Source organism: Rousettus aegyptiacus, unplaced genomic scaffold (genome assembly GCF_014176215.1).
Source record: "Rousettus aegyptiacus isolate mRouAeg1 unplaced genomic scaffold, mRouAeg1.p scaffold_m13_p_2, whole genome shotgun sequence".
Taxonomy (NCBI): domain Eukaryota; kingdom Metazoa; phylum Chordata; class Mammalia; order Chiroptera; family Pteropodidae; genus Rousettus; species Rousettus aegyptiacus.
Window position 1 is genome coordinate 54,103,622 of NW_023416295.1, and position 18,336 is coordinate 54,121,957.

Sequence of the window (18,336 nt, forward strand, 5' to 3'; positions counted from 1 at the left end):
GCCCATATACATTAGAATTAATAAATAATTTTATGGCATATTTATGTAATAGCAGACTATGCAGTAGTGAAAAATAAGTGAACTACTGCTACCCAAAATGATATGAATGAATGTCACAAATATATTGTTGAGAAAAAGAAGACAAAGCCATAAATACATTCAGTATAATTCCATTACTTAAAGTTAATAAAAATGAAAAACTAAATTTGAGATTAGATTTGTTGACTATGTCAACAGGGTGGGACTAATGATTTCGAGATGACATGAAGGCGGAGTGCAAGATGCGGGTAATAGTTTAGTTCTTGCTATAGAGATTGTCTATATCATTGACAATTTGATGCTTTTTCATCAAGCTATATGTACTTATGATTTCTATACTTTTTATAAGTGTGATATTATTAAACAAAAATATGTAGTAAAAAAAATTTATTCGTGAATTAAAGATAAGACGGGTGCATGATGGCAGGAGAAAATCAAGCTGGAGACATCAACAACGGCTAAAATTGAAAAGAAAAAAATAAATTTGATGGTTTATAGATTGGTCAAGTGTGAATTTCAAGTATGAGAACATCATAAGCAAAACCATGGAGATACGAAAATACAGAAAATATGGACTAGTAGCTGTTCACTTTAGTTATAGGTGGTGTATAGGGATTTCAAGAAAAATGAGAATGCTTCAGATAGAGGTAAGTTTGAGGAGGGCTGATACACTATTATATAAACAACAATCTTATCATTTTTTAGTTCAGGACAAAACTCTCAGGGGAGAATTTAAAATAAAAATACAGACAACTCACTTCTCACTAATCCTATACAATATTTCCTTAACTGACCTCTTAATTTTGCACCATGCATGTAAATTTACATATATATGAATGGTGATCTTATTTTCTTACGAAACTCCTCTAGTTATAAGGAGTTTATCCAGGAGTTGTAATGTGACAAAATCAAACTTTCTGGAAAAAAGACGTAAACAACAACAAAAAAATGGAAAGAGCTCAGAGGTACTTGAATCTCAAAGTGTGGCTGTGTCGGCCAATGGCTAGAACTCTGAATCCCATCATCCGTGATGCCTTGACCAACCTCCCCATCTCTGCTAGGTTAATTAACTCTAACTGATAAAAAAAAAAAAAAAGGGGGAATATATGTGAGATATGTGCGTAAAAGACACCAGGGACAAAACTTGGTTAGATCTGAAAGTTGAGTCAGAGCATAGATTTTAAAATGATTCTGAGATTTTTCAACCAATAATAAACAATTGGTTAATAACCAACCCAATAGATGTTTATGAAAAATATAATATCCTAGGACGTTCTCACTTCGAAACACTTTAGTTGGCCAAAAAATTTATGTTTTCAACCATCTTCGAGCTTGTTGCAAGTACTCAAAAATGTATGTTCCTACATATGGAAGAGGTGGCTGAAACAATGAAATTAAGTGTGATGCTGAAGAAGGAAATGAAGAGAGAGACTGAAATCAATATTTGGGGAAATACGGACCATAAAAACATAAAGGTCACATTGTATTTCATCAGGAAAATGCAAATTAAAACAACAATGAGACATTATGGCCAAAATCTGGAGCACTAACAACAGTAAATACTGGTGAAGACGTGGAGCAACAGGAACTCTCATTGTTACTGGAAATATAAAATGATATAGCAACTTTGGAAGACAATTTGGTGCTTTCTTACAAAAGTAAATGTACTCTAATCATATGATTCAGCAATTATCTCTCTTGGTATTTATCCAAAGGAGTTTAAAACCTATATCTACACAAAAGCCTGCACATGGATGTTTGTAGCAGCTTTATTTATAAATGCCAAAATTATGGAAGCAACTAAAATGTCCTTTAATACCTAAATAAAGCAACAAACTGTGGTACATCCAGATAATAGCATAGTATTCAGCACTAAAATGAAAAGACATGGAGGAAATTTAAATACTACTAGCTGAAAGAGACTAATCTGAAAAAGTTACATATAGCTTGATTCCAACTATATGACATTCTGGAAAAGGTAAAACCGTGGAGACAGTAAAAAAACAACAAAAAAAGTATTTGACAGGTTGGGTGAGGAGAAAAAGATGAATATTTGAAGCACAGAAGCTTTTTAGGACAGAGAAAGTGGGCTGTATGATACCATAATGATGGATACATGTCTTTATACATTTTTCCAAACCCATAGAATGTACAACACAAAGAGTGAATTGTAATGTTAACTGTGGACTTTGAATAATTATGATGTATTAATATAGATCATAAATTGCAATAAATGTCAACAAATGTACCACTCTAGTGTGGGATGTTGATAATGGGGGAGGCTATTTACGTGTGAGGACAGAGAGTATCTGAGAAATCCTGTACCTTCCTCTCAATTTTGCTGTAAAACTAAATGACCTAAAAAAAAAAAAGTCTTAAAAAATATCTAAAGAAGGAAGCTATATATTAGATGTCTACATCTTAGACAACTTGGTATTCTATTAATGACTTAGTCCAGTGCTCTACACAAAAATTCTGCTTGATAAACATTTTTTAAAATTTATGTAATCCAAACACATTTATTCTAACTCCTCAGTTCATAATAGCATAACACAGAGAACTAAGGAGAGAGACATTAACTCTTTAGTTTTCTCAGGCCGAGAAAATTAATGATCAATAACAGAAGTGGTAAGAAGCAGAATAACTATGAAAAGCAGCAATAAATACTTTAAAAGTCAAGCAATTCTACAGTCTTAAGTAGGAGATGTAAATGGTCATTCCAACAACCTAATAGCCCATCCAGGGATTACTGGGCTCCAGTATGGAACATGGTTGATAGTGAAAGCCATGTCTAGGAATCATTAAGGAATCAATCTAAATTTAAAGCCTTTCCCTTTATTTGTATTTTAGTGAAATAACTTCATCAGAATATACTACAAACATATCCAATAAGTCTTTGGTATTTATTCAGGTTGAGGTAGTAGAGTAGGATGAGGACTGAAAAAAAAAAAAAGACTGATCAGAATCTTATATATATTTATTTAAAATATATTTACATATATATTTATGTATAAATAATTATGTATAATATATATTCATTAGTTATAATATTTATTATTTAAAACTTCTGTGAAAATGTTAATAATTTTTACAAAAAAAAATTAGTTGACTAGAAACCAGAATTAGGCTTTGGGAATAATTTTTCTTCTTGTGTCTATTTTTATCTGACTCTCAGCAACCCAGCAGGGATAGCACTAAAGGCTTTAGACCAAAACAAGACTATGTATAATATTTTGTGACATTCTCACTCAGTAACAGATATACATACATCATTTTGGCACTTAACATAACTACAAACTTTAACTATAAAATTTATGTATAGCAAATACTACATTTCCCAGCATCACTCGATAAATGTGGTTTTGTTGTGTATATTATCAATTCTTCGAATAGCTTAACTATTGAGATATGATTATTGCTTTGTATTTTAAAATTGCATCTTTTTAAAATGAGAATATCTATTTATTTATTTACTTATTTATTTATTATAAATATTGTATATCTTTAAGGTATGCAATGTAATGTTATGATATACATATACATTGTGAAATGATTACTATATTCATCTAATTAACATATTTATCACTTTACATAGTTAAATTTTCTGTGTGTGTGTGTGTGAGGGAGTGGGGAGTGAGAACACCTAAGAATTACTGTCTTAGCAAATTTCAAATATACATTACAATATTAACTGTAGTCACCCTACGGTACAGTAGAGCTCTAAAAGTTTTTCATCTGACATAACTGAAATTTTGTCCTCTTTGATTAACTTCTCCCCAAGGTGTGATCTTTTTTAAGCCAAAACCACATTTCAAAAATATTTCTCTTCCTAAAGCATTTTCGTACCTTATGTTGTATTATACATAATATGTATATATAATATGATGTATATATAATGTAAAATGCTTGCAAATGGCTGAAATATGACTAACTCCTTCTCCCTCTTTCTTCTTGATCATTAACCAAGTAATCTCAGCCTAACTGGGTTATAATTACACAGTGATTTGAATACTATTTTTCTACTCTCAAAGAGTTACATGATTCAAAAACATAAACCTTATTCTTTATTTCAGATATTTCCCCCTAATTTATTTTTCTAACTTTAACATTTTAACAAAAACTACAATATTTATGCCTATCATTCCATTCTCCTCCTGCATTCTAACTTCTTTACTTAAAAAACAGGTAATTATTTGGAATCATAAAAAAGGGAATAATGATTATGAAAAAAATTATCATCAAGTCATAAAGAAAGATTTCTCTGAGAAACATATCTATGACCTAGATTGAAAGTTTGCTCTATAGAGAATGTGCTCACTTTCTTGTGCTCTGTTAACATTACATTGCTATAAAAAGTCAGACTAACAAAATCCCAGTGGAATATGTACACTGCAGCAGTTGCTAAGGTAACCCCTTTAAAATTCTCTAAATAGAAAAAAAAAAATTAAAAATACATTCTTTAAGAGCAGATAAGTTAAGGCTATCCCAAAACTTTTTTAGTGTATTTCATGACAGTGATAGATAACTGTAAAGAAAATAGCTGGGATCTAACCTGAAACTGAGTCACAGGTAAACAACTAATTGACTAGTATAAATGAAATTAAAACAGCATAGAATAAAGTGCTACTGAAGTTCTCTTCAGGTATAAACAAGGAAGAGTAGTCTCAGGAACTAAAAATAAGGAAATTAAACTATTATCATATTAAGATAAAAAGAAGCTGGAAATAATTTGCTCATTATAAAATTCTTCCTATTTAAACTTTATCTTTCCTCTCAGGTGGCCTTTGAAATTATAGATTTCTTATATAACAGCCTAGAAGTATACAGAGAACAAGTTTAGAAAAAGATTAAATTACCCTCTATTTGAAAAATATACAATATCTAAATATATATTATTTAAAGATGTAGCCCTTGGATGTCATTATAATGCCATGAAAATAAATTTCATAAATAAATGTTTATCCCATAAATTTGATAGCATCAAGTAATGTTCACTTTATATTATCTAAAACATCATCAAAGATATGTTTTCCAGATTTGTATTGCTTGGTGGTGACAGTGATGAGATTTAAATACCTTATTTAATTAGCATTTTTTCTGTTTCATTAGTCAACTGATAACCAGACTGAATATATTTTGTTACTATACTTTGGCTATTTCAGTTAAATTTATTTGTATTTTTACCTAATGAAAAAAAAAACATTTTATTAACTAAGACATTATTATGGCTCAGTAGAACCAGAGAATGATGAAAATTTGAGACCTAAGCCTATGAGATGACTTATCTTTTCTAGGAGCTACTGGAAATAAATGATTCATAGGGACTTCAGGCATGCTGGGCATTCACAAAGACTAGGCATTGAAATATGATATTTGCCAATGAAGTTAGTCCCCTATACTGCTTAGGACAACCTGTTCAGAGTAATATTTGCCACAGAAATTCCTGATAGGTTTCTACAGTTTAAGTACAAATTTAGCAAGTCAGCTTGAATCAGTCTCTTTTCTACCTTTCTATCTCTGACAAACACCAACGAAAGAAAAGTTTGATTGAGGTTATCTTTGTTTCATTCGAGGTCAGAAAAAAAAAAAAATTAAAAAAAAATAAGCTTAGGTAATTAGAAAGTCCCTAACCACTATCTCTGGCATCCCTATTTCCCTTAATAATAACTCATAACAAAACAATTTTTTATTTATCTAAATACATTTACCAAAGTTAATCAATTAAAATAAGGTTTCACCAAACTTTCCGTAAACAAAAAGGCTCAATGGTCATTTAAAAATCAAGCTAGTCTATGGGCCTCGTAGAACTCTGAGTTTTATTGTGTCAAAGGCTCTGACAATTCCCTCAGTAAAGAACTCTATCTGTTTAATATAGAAAGGTTGCCTTTTAATTTCTATTAACTTATGTTGTCTATTATGATACACTTATAATTTATTAACAGATTTTCTGGAGAAAAAGAAACACTAAATTCAATGCACATGTACAATCACTAACCAACCATAATATTTAATTATTCCTAGACTTAAATACAACTTTCTTCTTCAATAGAAACATCTAAGTTTCAGTCTAGAATGTCTTCACATTCTGAATTGAAGTTTCTTCTGAATCATTCTGGGGTCAGAGTTGTAAGGTTTTTCTGACAAAATGATATCCTTTTATTATATTCGGTTTGGATGCCCCATTTCAAAAATTGTTGTTTTTACTTATTTGGGTTGTTTTATTTCTACCATGCTCTCATTCTACAAGCTTTGGTGCAGATGTCCTTTTAATCTTACCATAAGGCAGCAGAAGAAAACAGTACAATGTAGGTTTCATACTCTTTCCTTAGTTAACTGGTTCTAAATTTCAGCATGTATCAGATATACTTGGAGAATTGTTACAATGCAGATTGCTAAGACTGTTAAAACACAGACTGCTAGGCCTTACTCCCAGAGTTTCTGATTCAGAATTTCTTGGAAGGACCTCAAGAATTTATATGTAAGTTCTCAGGTGATGCTGATGCTGTCTTCCAAGAACCACACTTAGATAACTACCAGCTAAGGTCTTCCCTAAAATGATTTCTTCAAATATCTTGAAGGTACATAGCTGTCCTATAAAGAACAGAAAGTATGTCATTACACATTCTGTTACACTTATTTTCAGCTGATTGAATGCATTTATTATTTATGCAACCCATTAAAAATGTATGAACTAGTCGTGTTAACTAGAGATTCCTTGTATGAATATTCAAGAGAAATTTACCAGTCTTGTACCAGCACAAAAATCTTATACTTACTTTTCATGAAAGTATAATTATATATTTGAGAAAAAATACATATTCTTATGTAACTTGTCTTTTAAAATGATATAAGACAGTAGGAGCAGAAATAAATATCAGAGTGAAGCTTCATTCAAAATGGTGCTTTTGAAATTAATATCTTTAACAGCTTTAGGATAGGCAGTATAATTTTGAGGTATACAGTATACAATATATATTTATTTGTTATCTGGTTAAATTTGAATTTAATTTCTTTCTTCATTGAATTTCTTTATTAAATTACTGAAAGTTTTAAAGTATCTTTTGAAAGTTGAACATGAAAGATGAAAATTTGTCACCTGACTGATAGTCCTTCATATACCAAGTAGATCATTAGTTCTTTTAGCTTTGAGAAATCCATGATTTTGTTATAGATATTTGACAATGTGTATGGTTTTTAATTGCATTACCTCGTATGCGACAACCAATTATTTTGAATAAGTCTCAATGACAAAATGAAATATAGTAGTTCACCCTTATCCACAGGGAATACCTTCCAAGACCCCCAATGGAGGCCTGAAACTTCAGATAGTACTGAACCTTATATAGTCTTCGATTTTCCAAATACACATACATATTATAAAATTTAATTTATAAATTAGGTATACTCAGAGATTAACAACAGTTATTAATAATAACACAGAACAATTATAACAATGTACTATAATAAAAGTCATGTCGCTGTGGTCTTTCTCTTTCTCCTTCTCTCTCTCATAACCAATCTGAAAACCTAGACTGCTCTTAAGTGACTAATGGTCAGATTGTATATTACAACGTGTATACACTGGACAAAGGGGTGACTCGAATCCTAGGCGGGAGGGGGCAGGATGGCACAAGATTTCATCATACTATTCAGAACAGTTCATGATTCAAAACATGTGAATTATTTATTTCTGGAGTTTTCCATTTAATACTTTTGAGCCCTGGTTCACCGTAAGTAACTGAAATTGAGGAAAGTAAAACTGTAGATAAATTGAAGACTACCATACAACAACTTTATTTACTACTTACTTCTATCTTGCATCTTGAAGTTCTGTAAGTTTTTTTGGTTGTTTCTTCGCAAGAAAATGAAGAAATGTAGCCTTTTCTTGGTAAAAGATGTTTAAATCTTGAAACAGTATTTCCATTTCTTATTGTTGTTGTATTAAAGCTTTGTCATAATGAAAACTTTTAAAAGGCATTTTAAATAACTTTTAAGTGTACAAATAGAAATATAACTGTATGTCATTTTAACAATCTTAATAACTTAGGTGACAATCTGTTAAAGTGTTTTATGCACATTTGACATAACTGTAAGCAAAGAAGACAGCACATCTTTCTCTTCTGTCTAGAGGTAGGCTGTAAAAATGTGAGAAAACATGTACAACACACATATATAGGGAATCATAAAAAATGGTATTAAAACGGAGAATAATGATGTAAACTGATATAAATCATCCTTAAGATTTCAGGAATTGGTAAATTTGTGTACTCCAACAATAGCTCTTTTTTGTTTATTTGTTTTTGTTTTACTTTATGTCTTTATAGACCAGAAAGAGCAGGGGATAGATTCTGCTGTTGCCAGTATTGTTCAGTGGAGAGCTGAAGATAAACTACTTTCATCTCTACATGAGTTTGAAATTATCCAAAAAATTTTTAGAAAATAAAAGTGATGTCAAAACGTTTCACATATAAGTAACATGTCATATTACATATATAATACAAATGTTTTAAACTCATTCATTGCTATATAGACAAGTAAATGGTATAAGGTTGTGCCTATATTAAAAAAGCAAAATTGAAGAATTGCATAGAGGATACCATACAATGAACCAAGAGATATAAACTTAAAGCTTAGTAACAGAAAAAACTGTAGATATCACATAGAACTCTTTATTTTACAGTAGAGAAAATTCAAATACAGACAGATTAAATTAATTTCCTAAGAGACTAGACTAGAATTTTTCTACTGAAGGACTTTCCTAAGAAACATTCTAAAGAAATGTTTAGTTAGGATGATATGGTAAGTGTTAATAATATTTTCTTCTCAGGTGACTACAGATTCCAAATATATTCTTCCTCTGAAGCTCCCTTTCCTTCTGTTTTCTTCTGCCTAACACCCACTCTGAGTTATCTTTTTCCTTTTTCTCTTCACAGTCTGAATCTCTCTTGATAGAAGAGAGAATTCCTTGAGCAAGAAGTGATCAGGTGGTAAGCAACAATGCTTACGATGTGGATGAGGAAGAAGATAGAGAATTTAGGAAGTGGGAGTAGGAGGGTAGTCATGGGTATGAAATTAGACACAACCAAACTCAAGTACTCAAGTTTATTCATAAGGATTCAGCAGTCATCCACTTCCATTAACGGGGCATTTCAAAAGACTGCACTTTAGCGTCTTATTCATCCCTTGTGTGTGTGTGTGTGTGTGTGTGTGTGTGTGAGAGAGAGAGAGAGAGAGAGAGAGGTTTCTTTCTTTAAACTGCAAAACCATAAATTCTTTATAGTTGTAAAAGGACTTAGGATCACAAAACACAGTATTGAACACTTAGCAGAGACTTTATCAGTTATCTGTTGATTCATAATTTTATGTACATGTTTTATGTTTTTTTTAGGTTTGAAGTTATAGGTTTATCAATTATTTATTGTTTGATGGCAAAAAAATCCATTGATTATTTTCATTTATTCAACAAATAGTAAATGGATGCTTATTATATGCCAGACAGGTACTGTACTAGACTCTGGAGTTGCAAAGATATTTCTACCTCTACCTCTACTACATCTTCCTATATCACCAGTGATGAATATGTTCCAGCAGTTGCTGATGACGGTGATGATAAAGATGAAGACAATGATCGCTAACATTTGGTGATTGTTCACTACCCAAGAATTACTCTGTTTTACTCATTTAATCTTAAGAACAAGTGTAGGCAGTAGCTGCTATCATCTTCATTTTATAGTTGAGAAAACTAAAGCAACTTTTCTGGCATCGCAGCACTAATAGCTGATACATCTGGGATTAGGTGATGCATCTAGGGTTAGGAGAACCATCTGAAGTCCAGACCCCAAGCAGTCAGGCTCCAGAGTCACTTACACTAGAGGAATTATGGTAGAGATAATAGAGAGAGGGTCTCTGCCCTCCAGAAGCTCAAGATCTGCAGGAGGAGCAGGATACATGAGTGGGCATGAGATGCCAATTATGCTTTTCAAATTAAGTGCAGTGAATGCACAAATACTGATGTGTTGAGTTCTTCCTGCAGAAGTTATTGAAGCTGCACAGGGCAGAAAGTATAATGTACGTCCAACAGGAGTTCTTAGCATATTTTTTATTTTGATGCCTCTGGCAGTCTGATGAATTTTTTACAGACTAATATTTTTAAATGTATAAAATAAAACACATAAAAATGTATGAAATAAAGTTATTTAAAATGTTTTATGAAGTAATTCATGTACTTCTTTATTAATGCATTAAATAACAATATCTAACAGTGGTTCTCGTAATCACCCTAATTCAAAGAAATGAACCTAAATGTTATTTGAGACACCTGCAAAAACTGTAACCTGTTATAAAAATATCTGTGATTTCCACTAGTGACAAATCACAGGTTCTGCTAATACTACTGAGGTTTGTAGCCTACATTTACTTTTTAAAGATATGCTTAATTTCAGTTAGGGGTTAGCAAAAATAAAGATACAAATTTTTTTTATCACATTCACAAATATATTGACTTCTATCCATGCTCTATTCTAGGGTCCATGGATCCTAAGTTAAGAACCCCTGAAAGAATAAAGAAGCATTTATGATGCAGACAAGACAAGCATAACCTACTATAGTATGATAGAAAATGCCACATTATGGGTTATCTTGAGTTTAACCACAATCAAAAGCCCTTTCCCAAAGTATAAGCAGCAAATTATTATTTACACATCATGGCTTGCTGAGAAGCACCATTAATTAGGACTGAACGGTAAGGAATTTGCTCCCTACAAACTGTTTCTCTTTTACTACTGCTAACTTAAAATTTATATGCTCTTGCTATCACTATCCTGCAGATTTCCATGTCTCAGTAGTTTTATTACAAGGTCGAGATTTGATCCCAATGAAGGAATAGTTTCTACATGATCAACATCCAGAACGTGGGAAAGAGACCCAAAATGTGATAATAAAGAGATCAGCATTTTGGCAGCCACCGAATGGATGAATTTAACGAATGTCCAACATGGGGCCCAGGAAGCATCTTGACAAAACTGATAGTAAGAAAAAGAAAGGAAAGCATTATTGATTACTCTGTGAAGGTAAGGTTGTCACTGAAATGTAATGGACATCACTGAAACTTGATGTTCAAATATTTGTTTACCACCTAGCCCCCTGCTTGCAGGGTGTTGCTTTGTGCTGGGAAGTCTCCCACAGCACATGCAAAGGCTCCAAGTCGTTCATTAAGGTTTCTCACCTTTTCCTTGCTCACCCTCATCTTTGGAAGTGTAAATTAGAGAGGCAGATGCACAATCTGGGAAGTTTTCCAGCTACATATTTAGAATGTGGAGTGTTCAGCACTGTGGGCGTTGAGCAGAGTTTTTCAGTCTGTCACACATCCAACCTCAGTGCCAAGGAAACCCCCCAAGCGGGCCCTGAAGGCTTTGTTCTAGAAGAAAATAGTAACCTTTATTAGGACAGGCCACAATTTGCTTAATTATTGTATAATGAATAACTATCGAACATAATGGGAGAAAAAGAGATTCTGATCAAAGTCTGTGAAGCCCTCAGTTTCCTAGATAAGTGATATCTGTTAGGAGAAAGTTTTTGAGTCCCTTTATTGCAATTTTCAGAAGATGCTTGTGTACCAAAGAGAACATTTAACATCAGAAAACTGAAATGGCATGAAAGTATACTTCCTTATGCTATCTGAAAAGTACTTTCCATTGTGAAGAGTGCTTTTACATATTTTATCTTATATCATCCTTGCTAAACCTCAAATTTATAAGGTAGATTTTATTTTTCCAAAATTTGATAGGAACCCAGACTCAGGTTAAGTAGGTCAGCCAATGTCATGGAGATATATTATGTTGGAATTAGGTCTTAATCATTTTATTCATGAAGCTATTCAATAACTACCATTAGTCAGGAGAATATAGTGGGATATAAAATAATATAGAATTCTACACTCATCTAATTCCCTCTACTATCCCTCAAATAATTTCATGTGGAGAGACATCACCTCAGAAAGAGATAGTCAAGTAAAACAGATTAAGGGCAGGCTTGTAAAAAATCCTTGGAGGATTGGAAAATTATTCCTGGGAGTGCTTTCAGTGCATAGAGATCTATTTCCATGTCATATTTTTTCACCATAATTGAGTTCTCCAGTCTTCCCTACTCTAAGTTTCTCTTCTCTTTCTTTACTCTAAATTATAAAAAGTCAGATTCCATTGATGGTAAAAATGTTCTTTTCTTTGGTCCCTCAAGTGGACAGATCTGAAATGAATTCTGTATGGCTCTTCAGAAGGTTCCAGTAGGATTAAGGGTCAGCTGCCGTTTGCAGTGGTGACCATCTCAAAACACGCGCTTGTAATGACTTTTTGTTCTTCATTCTTTCTGACATCTCCTTCCAGTTCTTTGGGATTACTTCCAAAATTAGCCACTGTATACATGCCATTATTTCAGGTTCTGCGTTCTAAGGAAAGTCCAGGTGAACACAGGTGAGCTATAGGCCTTTGATTTTGTGCAATCTAAATTCCTCAGTTGGCTCTATGTTAAAAAAAGAATTCTATTACTGTATATTATCAATTCCAAAAACTAAGAGTTGAACCAAAACACCTTAGGAAAAGAAGTGAATGTCATATACCTCCAACTTTGAAGGAAGTCAGAATGAGTAGAGCCTAAGTTTCAATTGCTTACAGCCCACACCACAATGTTGCAAGACTATCTTAGTATTATGTTCTTTCCATCTCTCCTAATTAGAGCTCTGAGCAGTAGAAAATAAAAACACCTTCTGCTCTGCATGTTTTACCCAGCATAGACTGAGCCTTAAAGCAGATTTTTCTTTCAATTATGTAGGCCCCCAAGTGAAGACTCCACTCTTGGGCTCCATTCTATTTTTATCTCTATTTTTATCGCAAAATTTAGCTTTCCTCTCTTAGCATGATCCATTCCAAGTAAATATGCCAGGAATCTCCCATCCCCTTTGGCTTTTCTATGGCAGCAGAACAAATGTGGCATTGTTCTTGACAGCCACATTGCCATGGGCACCTCCTCTTCACCACACAGTCTGCATACATAAGGAAGCAATGCCTTCTGCCTTTTTTGCCAGTACATAAGGTACTGGCTTTGTGAATGATGGCTACAATCTATCATTTGGGTACTTCTTCCCCATGTTAACTCTGAGAAAAATGAATTGCCAAACCGTTCATTTTGTATTAAATGATTAGTAGTTACCTTTTTTCAGGAAAAAAAGAAAAAAAGATAAGCCATATGACTGACCTGCATTAGGACATCATTCACAAGAAGTCGGAGAGCTGGTCATCGTGTCTCTGTCTCCATTCACGTGCTCCAGAGGAAATCATTATATAAAGGTTTTTATTTTCAACATGATCCCAATCTTTAGAAAGAGCATAAAAGTATTTTGTTGTCTATTTTTATTAAAAAATTGTTTCATTTAAACTTTTAATTCAGAATGAAAACGTTCCCTTTTAATGGTATGGTGGAGCTCAAGAATAAATATAAATATATGACAAAAATGGTACAGTAACTGCTAAGTCACAATAGTTGATGCTTTTTAAAATATTAGACAAGTATGAAATAATTAGTTTTAGGTGATGATAGTCTATTCATGAGTGTGTTGGGAGCAAAAAAAATACTGCTACTCATCTTATTTTCTAAATACTTGAAATGGAGAATTTTGTCATTTATATTTGGGACAAGTATAATTATATATATTATCCCTATTTAAACAAAACATTTTTGGAAAATCTTTTGCTATTTTTTAAAGTTACCACTAGATGGTATGCAAATACTCTTTTATCATTGCTGATTCTACTGCTTTTAGATTGTTAAAATATAAGAAGTATCTGTATATGTGATGTTCTGATTTAACTTCATACTTGTCTTTGAGGTGGGGGACAGGAATTTTTCACTAACTGCTGTTAATTCCACAGGACCAGTTTTATTCCTGTGGAGTTGGAATGGTAGTATTTTGACTTTATTTTTAATATTTTGACTTTTTAAACTTTTAATTTTTTCATAATATTTCCTAAGTATACCCAAGAACTAATTATTAAATAATAATATTTTTTAAGGATTGTCTGTAATTAGTAAGTGTGCTTCATGTACCTAGAAGTTCTTTGGACTGGAAGAACTAAAGATATTTTACATTAATAATTATTAAAATTACTTAGAGGTTTAAAAAACTGCATATTAGCCAAATATGAATGCCACCTTATTATATGCAAAAAGAAAAATAACTATTTTTGATATAAATTATCTTTTATTAGTTAAATTAACTCAATTTGTCCTATTTACAAATCTATCCCTTTCAATATATTATAATGCTTAACGTTTCTCTGTCCAACAGAGATTCTGATTTGTTTTCATCTTTCATAAATGAAAAGAATCTACTATTCCCAATGAGATAGTGATATCCACCACTGTATCACATATCTATGGTGAGTCCAAGTCTTTCCAAAACCAATAACTATTTGAAGTCTCAATCAACTCTGCCTCTCAGTATTAGATATAATGTTCACCATTTCAACTGGATTATTTCTGTTGTAATTCAGGAGAGCTTCTGTGCAAAAATTACCTATAAGCTGTCCCAACCTGTGATCTTCAATTGGCAGCAGTGATCTTCCTTCCATTCTTTTGAATGGGGATTAGTGAAAAATCAGCAAAGAGTAGGAAGGAAAGTGAAGATAAAGTGGGATAGCCATGAGAATCACTGACTTAACTGTCTGTTCTTAAATTTTACTTTCTTTTTGAATATACAGCAGGGTCTATTTTATCTCTTTACATTATTGTATGACCATATATACCTGAGGTGTAAAAAGCCATCTGCACACATAACCGCATTGATAATAAGTAACTATCTTATATCTCAAATGACCTGAATTTTTCTAATTACTCTTTCTCAGATAATTGAGATTTCATCCTCAGAATGAACTTTATGTCCGTCTATTTTATTCCTCTTTTTGCTACATTTTTAAAAATCCTTGTCTTTTAAGTCTCATATTTGCTTTCTCTGTTTTTGTTCTGAATCACAAAGTAATCCCAGAGGAAAATATATAACCATGCAGATTTCAGAGAGTACAGGGACCAGCTCAGTAGCAGCCCTCCTGCTGCCTCCAAAGTAATTACATTCTTTATCTAAGTTCTAGGCTCACTGACTTTACGCAGATGCTATTTGTGGATGAGCTCATCTTTGACTTAGTTGAAAGGATGGAGACTCTTGGATCTGTTCCTCTTAACCTAATTCCACATTTTCTGAAAAATATATGCTGGAGAAGGTATAACAATCTACTTAATCCATAATCAGTTGCCTGTGATCCCATCATTTCTTGACACCTGAGAACTTTGAGCCATTCCTCATATTTTAATACATGATATCTCTTTCCTCCCTTAAAACAAAACAACTTCCCCCCCAAAAAACTACTCAATTCCTTTGCCCCTCCACACTTTCTCCCCATTACCAACATTTACCTTTATTTTCACTGCAATCATCTCAATATTCCAATGTTTTCATTATTCTCTTTACTAATTATAACCTCTGCAGTTTTACATCTGACCTCACTCTTCTAAAAAATGCTCATTTAAAATTTCCAATATTTCATTTATTGCCACCTCTAATAATTTTCTTATTTTTGTGGACATGTGGACTATATTTATATTGTAGACAGACTCTCCTTCGCGAACATTTCTTGTTCTGTGAACTCTGTGATAACTACTTGATTCTTCTCTAATCATTCTGATACCATATCGTTTTTTTTAAGGTCATCTACACTTCTTGTTTCTTTTAAATTATAAACGTTTCTCAGGCCACACTACATCCTGATCCTTTGCTTTTCCATTTATTCTCCAATAATTTACTTTTACCCATTCCTTTTTTACAACTATTATACCAATCTACCCAAACCACTATTAAATCTGACATATTGTTTTATGGTATGGCCCTACAGGGAAAAGTTCATTACAGAAGAACTAATTGATCAATGTGGAAAGAAAGCTAGGGATACAAAATCATCATTTTGTAACCAAATAAAGTTAAGTATATAAACCATGTAATCACAGTAAAGATCATTTCAGACAGGAATCATTAGTGGATGACAAATCTAAAAGGAAATTTTGATGAGGTATACAATATTTGCATTGTCTTAAACAGTTTTCCCAAATATTGGTTATTAGTTGCAAAAGGAATTCTAAGAACCGCACAGTGAAGAAAGTAAACATCATCTTAACTGGATGATAAAATGAACATTACAAATGAGAGAATGATGAATATCATTTGCCTCCAGATGTCAATGCCATGGTACAATATCACTTAAGCCATCGGCACCTCAGCTTCCTTAGCAATTAATTGAATATGTGTCTTATGAATTCAAGGACTTGACATTGTGCCTGAATCATTGTAAGCATTCAATAAATGTTAATTTCTTTTTTTCAAATTCTTCCTCAATACCTCTTCATACAACATTTTTACCTTTTATCCCATTGCTCTTCAGTATACTTTTTTTTTTTTTTCTACCTGAGACATGTGTGTGTCTCCTTTCCCCAGCTAGATTGGCAGGTAATATTTAGTATTGTGTCTTCTACAGAATAGAAGCTGATACATGTTTGTTTTTGCCCTTGGTGTTTGATTACTCTGTGCACTGTTGATTCGATGAATTGGAGGAGAAAGGACTCTTCTAATTTATACTGTCTATTGCTATAGATACCACATTTTCCTCTATGTTTTCATTTTCTTTCTTCTCTCTATGGTACCAGCAAATTATTTTGATCACTCCTTTTTTTAACTTGCTTTAGCTATACAAAAAGCAAATAAGAGATGTAATAATTTAATTTAAAAGACAATCTAAATTCAAAGCCTATAAACAGTTGCTCTCTTTATAAAGTTTATTTTCCAGAACTAATACTAAAACACATATTTATTGATTATGCTATAAATCATAAGGGAACAATAAGTGTAAAGTTCTTATCTAATTGTGGCTAAAGAAGCAAGTTAAGACAGAGTACGTGATGCAATTTAATTAAACAGCTTAAAATCTCATCTATTACATTAAAATTATATTGGAAAATTATGTTTATTTATTACACAGAAAATATAAGGTAGCTATTAAGTTTAAACTGAAGTTATTTCCCAGTTTGGCATAAGAAATAATTGAGGTATTAAGGTTTAACACATGATTTATTTTCACTAAACCACCTTGGAACTTCAACCTTTATATTAAAATATGTCAAATTTAAAGTCTTGATTTAGAAACCAACAAGAAATATTGAGAAATATTGTTTAAGTTTTATTATTTACTATATTTAACATAGAATTTGTGCTGTACAACATGTTATGATTTGTCTGCATTATAGTATGAAATAAGAAAAAGGAATATCCTTGAATACAAATAAAATGGATGAATCAGAGTCAATATTTTGAGTAATTTTCACAATTTATTGTTTAGCAATTTAGCGTAGTCATTTACATAGTGATTTAATTATTTAGCTGAGACAAATATTTTTTAAGCTTTTTTTTTAGACAACCTTAGTAAAGATATTAGGGTAATAAATGTTTCAAAAATTGAGTACATATTTTTCAATTTGAAAATCAAATACTTGCAATAGACCCTAAATTGTATGCATATACAATATTAAAGCAACCACCTGATTAGGTTAAAACATTAGAAAAGAGAGTAGCTTTATGACATCCTAATCAATAGTATTTGTAGCTTGTTTCTAAATGCAGTTCTTTGTAACTTGAATAACAAATAGAACAATTTTTATCTTTTTCTTTTTTTTATAGTAAAGACCCAATGCTATAGGAGAATAATTAGGGAAATGATATAAAACTATTCTTTGGTTAATTTACTTGTGATTTTTAATACCTATAAAATAATGAATAAAATGTAGTGAAAAGTATATAAATAGTACATTTAGCAAACCTGGAGACAGAAGAAATATTCTTCACCAAGATTCTATATCAATAATAGTAAACTCTATCAATCTTTAGTATATAAACGACAACTTTCATACATTAATCTTTACCTTAATTCTGTTAGCTCTCCTTGACAAATAAGAAAATAGACCTGTATATTTTTTTTTGACAAATGAGAAAATAGAGACTTCCAGTGGTTAAGTAATCCAAGCAAGATCATGAAGCAAGTATAGACAGAACCAGAATTCAAAAATAGATCAATCTAGGTTTAAAGTCCTCATTTTTAACTAGTATGCACTATGTCTTCATGGGTATGCTTACATTTCAAGTATGAAGGTCAAGCAAGTTTCAGTTTCTGTTGTTCTCCTTTGATCATAGCTATACTCTAATCTCACCTG